Below are 9787 nucleotides of genomic sequence, written 5' to 3'. Positions count from 1 at the left end.
AAATGGCCAACAGAAACATGACAAAACGTTCAAGATCACTAGCAATCGAGAAATGCAAATCAAAACCACAATGAGGTTTCACCTCACCCCGGTTAGAATGGCTCACATACAGAAATCTACCAACAACAGATGCTGGAGAGGGTGTGAGGGAAAAGGGACACTAACCCACTGTTGGTGGGGATGCAAACTGGTTAAGCCACTATGGAAGTCAGTCTGGAGATTCCTCAGAAACCTGAAGATAACCCTACCATACAACCCAGTCATCCCACTCCTTGTAATTTAACTAAAGGGAATTAAATTGGCAAACAAAAAAGCTGTCTGCACCTTAATGTTTATTGTAGCTCAATTCACAATAGCTAAGACCTGGAACCAACCCAAATGCCCATCAACAGTAGACTGGATAAAGAAATTATGGGACATGTACTCTATAGAATACTATACAGCAGTCAAAAATAATGAAATCTGGTCATTTACAACAAAATGGAGGAATCTGAAATACACCATGCTGAATGAAATAAGCCAGTCACAAAGGGACAAATATCATATTTTCTCCCTGATCGGTGACAACTAACCGAGCACCAAAAAGGAAACCTGTTGAAGTGAAAGGGACACTATGAGAAAGAGTGACTTGATCAGCCCTTGTCATGACTGTTGATGAACAACTTAATACTTTATCCCTTTTAGTATTTTTTTTTGTTTTACTTAATACTATTGGTTGAACTCTGTATTAACACACAATTATTCTTAGGTGTTGAAATTTAACTGAAAAGTGATCCCTGTTAAATATAAGAGTGGGAATAAGAGGGGGAGGAGATGTACAATTTGGGACATGCTCAATCAGACTTGCCCCAAATGGTAGAGTTAGAAATGTGCCAGGGGATTCCAATTCAATCCCATCAAGATTGCATGTACCAATGACATCTCACTAGTCCAAGTGATCAATTTCAATTCACAGTTGATCATACTGATAGGTCTAAGAGTCAAAAGGCTCACATAAACAAGACTAGTGTCTGCTAATACTAACTGATAGAATAAAAAAGGGAGAGAACAATCCAACATGGGAAGTGGATTACACAGCAGACTCGTAGAATGGCAGATGTCCTAAATAGCACTCTGGCCTCAGAATCAGCCCTTAAGACATTTGGATCTGGCTGAAGAGCCCATGAGAGTATTTTAGGCATGGAAAGCCAAGACACTCAGGCAGAAAAAAAAAACCTACATGAAAGATCTCTGTGAGTGAGATCCCATTAGAAAGAAAGGGCCATCAAAGAAGGAGGTACCTTTCTCTGAAGGGAGGAGAGAACTTCCACTTTGACTATGACTTTGTCTAAATAAGAATGAAGTCAGCAAACTCAAGAGGCTTCCATAGCCTTGGCAACTCATGAGTAGAGCCTAGGGAGATTTCTGACGCCATAAATAAGAGTGTAAAATTGTTAAGTCAAGAACAAGAGTCACTGTGTACTTACTCCTCATGTAGGATCTCTGTCCTTAATGTGTTGTACAATGTGAATTAATGCTATAACTAGTACACAAACAGTATTTTACACTTTATGTTTTGTGTGGGTGCACACTGTTGATATCTTTACTTAATATATAGTAAATTGATCTTCTGTATATGAAGAAAATTGAAAATGAATCTTTATGTGAATGCAGTGGGAGACGGAGCGGGAGATGGGAGGGTTGCAGGTGGGAGGTAAGTTATGGGGGGAAGCCATTATAATCCATAAACTGTACTTTGGAAAATTATATTTACTAAATAAAAGTTTTAAAAAAATACATCCAATTGAAAAGAGATCCCAGTAAAAAATAAGAATGGGGAAAAGTATAATTTTGTTGACTATTTTTGATGTCCAGGAACATAGTAGTGCTTAGTGCTTAATGTAGCCAAAATTAATTAGCTAAGACAAACTGCAAAGGGAAGATTCAAAATGGAATTCCAGCAGAACTCACTATATTAAAATGAATGGAAACAGTGGAAGAACTACCCTAACAAATTTGGGATAACACTAATATTTCTATGTATGTAAAGCTAAACTAGACACAGATATTTTAGGATGTTGGAAATTTGCTTTTCACAGAGTGGTGACATAATAATTCTTAAAAAACGGTCATTTCAATGCAAATATAACAACAGCAAAGCAGAGTAAAGCCAAAGCAAACTTAAGAACAAAAACAAAAGCATGCTGGCACCATGGCTCACTAGGCTAATCCTTCGCCTGAGGCGCCAGCACACTGGGTTCTAGTCCCAGTTGGGGCGCTGGATTCTGTCCTGGTTGCTCCTCTTCCAGTCCAGATCTCTGCTGTGCCCCAGGAAGGCAGTGGAGGATGGTCCAAGTGACTGGGCCCTGCACCTGCATGGGAGACCAGGAGGAAGCACCTGGCTCCTGGATTAGGATCGGCACAGCGCGCCAGCCGTAGCAGCCATCTGGGGGGTGAACCAACAGAAAAAGCAAGATTTTTCTGTCTCTCTCTCTCACTGTCTAACTCTGCCTGTCAAAAAAAGAATAAAAGCAACTTCAAAAGAAAATTCTCAGGCTGAGGTAAAAATAGAGGTGTTTATTAGAATGATCCAGACACAAGGTTCACAGGTTAAAAAACAGACATATCTGTATAGGCACAGGCTCATACCACACACATACACACAAACATACACATACACACACATACACATACACACAATTTTAAAGATGAGCTTTGGGAAGAAATTAAAAGGGCCAGGGATGTCAGCGGGAGGGGCTGAACTTCATCCAGGCCTCAGCTCCAGAGACAATCCCTCTGAGGGTTTGCATTCAAGATTTTAAGTTTCCTACTTAGCGATTCTGATTGGCCCAGTGAGCCTTGCATCTGTCATGTATTTTCAGGGAACAGAGTAAGCAAGTGTGGCAAGGTACTGCCACACCACAGAGGCTCATCCTGGACAGGGAAGTGGCTAATCTGGGCCTTTTCAGGGGCTTCCTCTTCATCCCCGTGGAGACAGTGAAAGCGCAGGGCTTTCCCCCACTGATGGTCTCTCTCACTGACATCTCCTTAGGTGAGAGGACTTGCTGTCACCTGGCCAGCCTCAGAGGTCTCTGGTGGCAGTGTTCTACCAGCAGGCAGGTGACCAAGCCTTCACAACCCCAAGATCCCTTGTCACTTCCTACCTAGAGGACAGAGATGAAGAGCATCCAGGAACCATTAGCTTCTCTCTTCCTTCTTCTCTTGACCACACCTCATCTCTCTTACTCCTGATTCCTCTTGCAGCCACATTCACCTGCCCAATTCCACATTTCTATCACCATGTGGCAGTGGGGAGGATGGCCCAATGTCATGGTCATTTACCTGTGGAAAAATGGTTGTCATCTGGCTCCATGGAACCAGCGTCTGTGGAGTGAGGAACCTTCCCTGGCCCCCAGGCCCACTTTTCACTCGAGGGTTAATCACCAGAAGATTTCTGCTCTGGGGTGGGAAGAGAAGGGTTGATGGTATGTTTGCCCAGGATTAGTGAGCCTGTCCTTTATCTCCTCTCATGCGCCTATTGTTCTCGGATGCCCACAACCACAGCAGTAAATCCAGGAGGGGTTGGGGGGCTGGCAGAATGCAGGAAACTCTGCTATATGCAGAACCTCCTACTTACTGGAGCAACCCAAGGATGAAGAGATGCACATCACCAATGGTTAGTTCAGGACTAGGAGAAGAACACAGGGACTGATGATGTCTGGGAGACCCTCAGTAGGACAGGAGGCTGCATCGTGGGTCATAGCTCACCATGGGCTATCTCCTGAACATAAGGGTGGATCCTGGCAAACTTATTACTGCTGTGTTATTTGTTTTCCTTTCTGATGTATCTTGGGGCAGAGAATCTGCTTATAACTCAGCAGCATGATAACTTCATTGGCAACTAGAAGACATCACTGGTCAGCGATCCCATGGCAGGGTGGACCATAGCTCCCATTCACCTCATTCTCAACATAATCCTTTGAAGAAGAGATGACTGTCTCCATTTGATAAATGAAACAACAGAAGCACAAAAATGTAGGTAACTGGCAAGCTGGGAGAACCTGGATTCAAACTATGTCTCACTGATGGCTCTTGCAATGCATGCTCCTCTTCTCCTGCAGAGTGGAGGGAGGACTAGGACTTGAGGATTCTCCAAGCTCCCCGTAGATTACTAGACCGCTTCAGGATATGGTCAGGTGACCCAGAAGCGACTGTGGGGAATGTGCACTTCTCTAGACTGTGGAGACAGCAGAAGAGGGCAGAACATGGAAAACCAGCACCATGGACCTTTGTCTAAGTGACCCAACAACACAAAGAATGGATTTGGGAGACACCATCCACATGGCTTAGGTCAGAATAATCTGAAGGAATTTGTCCTTGAGACTGCCCCCAAAGAGCTGCCACTAAGACCTGACAAGTGATGAGGATTTCTCTTGGGAGACAAGGAAACCAAAGGCTGTGCTCCAGTCTCTGAACACCTATGCTGTTCCAAGCCCTTTCAGAAAACTGAGGTCATGGGAAGGGAACAAATTGCCCAGGTTCCCATGACAGGAAGTTTAGTAGGTGAATGACCGGATTGTGCCTCCCTGGCTCTTAGCTGGCACACTGTTCATGCCTGTGGGGTGATGGAGAAGAATGGAGCCATCTGGTGTGTTCTGAATGCAGATGTGTCAAAGTGTGGGCGGTGAGGAGCAGGTTGAATTCTAGGCTCTTGGCTGGCGCTGCAGCTCAATAGGCTAATCCTCCGCCTGTGGCGCTGGCACACAGGGTTCTAGTCCCAGTCGGGGCGCCGGATTCTGTCCTGGTCACTCCTCTTCCTGTTAAGCTCTCAGCTGTGGCCCAGGAGTGCAGTGGAGGATGGCCCAAGTGCTTGGGCTCTGCACCCCATAGGAGACCAGGAGAAGCACCTGCCTCCTGGCTTTGGATCAGCGCAGTGCGCCGGCCGCAGCACGCCGGCAGCAGTGGCCATTGGGCGGTGAACCAATGGAAAAGGAAGACCTTTCTCTCTCTCTCTCTCACTGTCCACTCTGCCTGTCAAAAAAAATTAATTCTAGGGCCTGCCACAAGAGCAAACTTTGTCAACATAAACTGAAGCTAAACAGCAAGTGTGCAAGTATGACTTTGGAAGTATGAGCATAGACCTCTGGGTCTGTTGGAGGAGAGAAAAACCCAAAAGGATACAAACTAGACTACTGCCATAGTGAGGTGGAGAATGAATTATGAATGGAAACAGAATACATGTTATTTAAAAATGTTTTTGATATTGAAATCATATTTTTTCTTAAATATTAGAGTTTGAATGCCTGGAGTTGTTCTGCACTTTGCCCACAAAGAACTGTGTGACTGAGTAAATCACCTGCCATTTGTGTTCCTGTTTTTTCACCTAACATATGGGATTGAGTTTTATTGCTCTGTTGACTCTGAAGGATTGTGAGCAGCCAATGAGGTTCTGAATAGTTGAGGGAGATAGAGGCCCTCAGGAGATGGCTTGAAAATATATGGGGTTATTAATGGAAAGCAAGGACCCCCAATCTGGAGCCCACAGATGCCAGGCAGGAGAAAGATCAAGAACTCCATCTCTCCCCTTTAATCAAGTTAGAACGGCTGCTGAGTAGGAGTGAGTGTCTTGGATTAAGCAAGATAATAGGGCTATAAATCATTAATGTGAAATTATCTGTAATATAAATGGTGGAAAATAATTGAATATTGCAATGATACATATGCAACCATCCACACACACATATTGCACATACAATAGCTGCTCGACCACTACACAACCAGCCATCCAGTTTTCTACTCTAGATTTCATGGGTGCTAATTGCATTTTACCATACAAAACATTACTGTTTTTCCTTCTCTATCTTTTCAATACCTACATATAGTGTTTCCTAACAAGAACTGATCCCAGTTCACCTACATGTGCTTGTGTGAGTGACTGTGCTAACTCTGCTCACTCTTTCACAACAATAGGGATAGGCCTGGGCTTCTCACCAGTGTTGGGGGAACATTCATTCAGAGGGCCTCTCTGCTCCACTGGGCAACAGATCTGCATTGGCATGAATTTTCTGCTCTCCTGGTAGTGAGGGAGGTGTGAGTTATCCCTAGCATATGGAGAAAAAAACGAGAATACTATTTTTAACCATCTTTAGATAATCAAGAAACTATAATGATGTCTTACCATGGGCCAATGTGTTCGACAGGTTTGCACCTGTCCCCTAAGACCACAAAGCAGGTATGAGTAGCTTGTCACAGTGAAGTAGCAGTTCTCACAAGGATTCTGAGAGCTCCTGTTTTGAAATGCTCCTGACCTGCGTGTGTTCCTTCTTCCATATCCTCTATCAGCAAGTACCACACTAGGGAGAGAGATCTCATAGGAGAGGGCTTGGCAACATTAGAAAGGTCAAGGAAAGCTTCTCTGAGAAAAGTGGCTTTGACCAAGGATGAAGACGTTTAGAGCAAAGTGGTGACATAGTTATGCCAGGCAATGAGCCACATGCACAAAGGCTTGTGGTTGGAAGTGGGTCAAAAGAAGACCTGGGATCCTGAATGTGAAAAGAAGCTCAGCACTAGAAGGCTCTGGAAGTGACAAGACTAAAGCACCAGCCATGCTAGCATCTCTGTGCCAGCACTCCTGCCTGATCCTCTGGACCAGGCAGCCAAAGCAGAATCAGAGCCCTGGAAGACTTAAGAAGGAGCACTCGCAGCAGATATTTGCAAGGTTCCTTAAGTTTATTCCAAAGTACTTAATTTTTTGTAGTTAAGAAGTTATTGTGAATGGAATTGATCTGTCATGTTTGGTAAAGTGGCAGGATATAAAATGAATACACAAAAATTGTCCAGCACTGTGGCTCACTAGGCTCACTAGCATTCTAGTCCCAGTCGGGGCGCCGGATTCTGTCCTGGTTGCCTCTCTTCCAGGCCAGCTCTCTGCTGTGGCCAGGGACTGCAGTGGAGGATGGCCCAAGTCCTTGTGCCCTGCACCCCATGGGAGACCAGGAGAAGCACCTGGCTCCTGCTTTCGGATCAGCGCGGTTCACTGGCTGCAGTACGCATGCAGCAGCGGCCATTGGAGGGCGAACCAACGGCAAAGGAATACCTTTCTCTCTCTCTCTCTCTCTCTCTCTCTCTCACTGTCCACTCTGCCTGTCAAAAAATAAAATAAAATAAAATAAAATAAAATAAAATAAAATAAATACACAAAAATCAATAGCCTTTGTATACAAATACAATCCATTTAAAATGTACAATCCAAAACTTAATATGCTCATACTTGTATAACCAGCTGCTTTAAACAGTTTAAGAACATTTCATCACCCAAGCAAAAAACTACATAACCATTAATGGCCATGCCCCCTTTTTTCCACTCTCATCCATCCTCTTCTCTCTAACTCCAGGCCCAACACAATCAGTTTTCTACTTCTTATCTTGCTGTATTTGTCTGGTTTTTGTGGTTTTTTTTTTTTTTGCATTTAAAAAATATTCCTTCCACCTTCCTATAATTACACATCCTTTGAACGATCTCTTCCATATCTCTCCCTCCCACTTAGCAATCCAGGCCTCTGGTAGACAGATGCTGCTGCTATACTTTGACCAACATCTCCTGAGCCAACCTCCTCCTTCACTCCATTGTAACATTGGTAATTTGTTCTACTGCCATGAAATATAAGAATTTTAACTGTACATGCATGAGTCTTTAGATTGCTTAAGTATTATGAGTATTTTAATAGTATTGATTCTTTTAACTCATGAATATGGGATTTCTTTGCATTTTTGGTGTGTATACTGCAGTTTGTCTCATGAAGATTTTATATCATTAGTTTATAGCTCTTTCACTATCTTGCTTACATTTATTGACTTGAGTTTCTTCACCGTAATCGTGCTCTTCATGACTATAATTTTTAAGTTAAAACTCTGGTAGCAACTGCATTGCATTCATAAGCATTTGGTTCTCCTTTCTGTAAAATTCACTCACTAACTTATAAAGAAGGGCAATAAGCAGTTATTCAATAAACACATGCATCATAATGAATTAATGAAACAGCAATGTCATGAAACAGAAGTTAGAAAGGAATGATTTCAGTAGGTTCGGGAACAAAAGGACTAATGTGGGTGTTGAAGAATGTGGGATTTACAAAACTTCCTTGGAGAACTTCGACAGAGTAAATCTAGATGTTTTCTGAGGGCCACGGGGAAACAAAGTGTAGAGAACTAGGAGAGAGAGCAAGCTGTGCCTTTGCCTCTTGACAACAGGCCCTGCATTTGCACTGCAGGTGTTTTGTCTCTGAATCCAAAGATGGGTGCATGGATGACTGTACCCCAGCTAAAGGTGATTTTGCTCCTCCAGTTCATGAGTATCCAGCTCCATGTCACCTCAATGTCTTTAGTCATGGATATTAAAGGCCATCTGTGGGCCTATACAATCCAGGCACCAGGTGTTTTCTTCAAACAAAGTTTGAAGTGAGATGTTAGAGAAGATTTGCTTTCTGATAGACCCGGAGTTCTGAGAAAAGATGGGGGAAGTAAAACGTAAGCTGCTATAGAATGACGTCACCAAGGATAAGGGCTTAGTAAGTGTTGTGTGGGTATGCTCAGACATGACATGACCTAGGCCTCTCCTTGATATACAGGAAGGATATGTATTCCTTTCCCTGCCCATGAAGAAATAAAATAATTTTTAAAAATTCATCACAATAAATTCATAAATTCATTGCATTGCCCTAGGACAATTTGAAGTATCCTTGCACACCTCAAATATCTGAAGATGTCAACCTAATACATATCCGTATGTTAATGTTCAGAGTAACTTGTTTACAATAGTCAAATGATGAAAACAACCTCAATGTCCATCTCAGGATGGCTAGATAAATTGAATGTGGTAAATCCGTAAGATTCACTGCTGTACAGTTACAAAAAGAAAGAAGAAAACTTGCTATAATGAGGATGAATACAAAACAAAATGCAATGTGAAAGAAATCAGACATCCCAGGTCACATATTGTCTACTTTCAATGATAAAAACTGTCTAGAAATGGTAAATCCATAGAAACCGAAGGAGATCGATATTTGCATGTGGCCTTAGGGACTTGCAAGTGCCTGCATATTGCAGAAGTTTGATTTGGGGGTGGCGATAGATTTTGGACCTACATAGAGATGATGATTTCACAAATTTGTGAACATATTTTATGCAATGAGAATGTGCTAATTTTAAATGCCACCGACTGTTTGTTGAAAAATGGTTCTTATTGGCTATTGGAATGTAATGTACATAAAAATATCTCTCCTATGTGAAATTATAATTATAAGCAAAAGAAAAAAGAAAAAGCAATCAATTTATAAAATACAACTTTATAGAATCAGAACTTCATATGCATTAGAACGGTATGTATATGTGATAGAGAAACCATTTCAAAACAATAAATCTTATAAGAGTGACTGCAGACAAGACAATATCCGCAAAGAGATACATTTAATAGACACTTAAATCTTGTATTCAGGAAAGAAAAATCACTAAACCACTTAAATTATGATGCCAACAATGAAACAATCAACTCTAATAAATGAGCCAAAAGAACCACAGCATAACGCATAGTTATCTTCAATATCTTACCACATATAGAAACTTCTGTTGTATATAAACTGGTAAGAAAGTCAAAATTAATTCAGTATCCACTTCATTGATAATGCTTTAGTATAAAATGAAATTATTGCCTGAAACCTTGATGATGATCTGAGGTTGTTTTTGCAGTGACTCTATTTTATTTTTTTTTAATTGATTTTATTTACAGGAAACACAGTGGTACAGAGAGAGG

The sequence above is a fragment of the Oryctolagus cuniculus genome, chromosome 16 (assembly GCF_964237555.1).
Source record: "Oryctolagus cuniculus chromosome 16, mOryCun1.1, whole genome shotgun sequence".
In the NCBI taxonomy this organism is placed as follows: domain Eukaryota; kingdom Metazoa; phylum Chordata; class Mammalia; order Lagomorpha; family Leporidae; genus Oryctolagus; species Oryctolagus cuniculus.
This window is presented reverse-complemented; position numbering follows the sequence as displayed.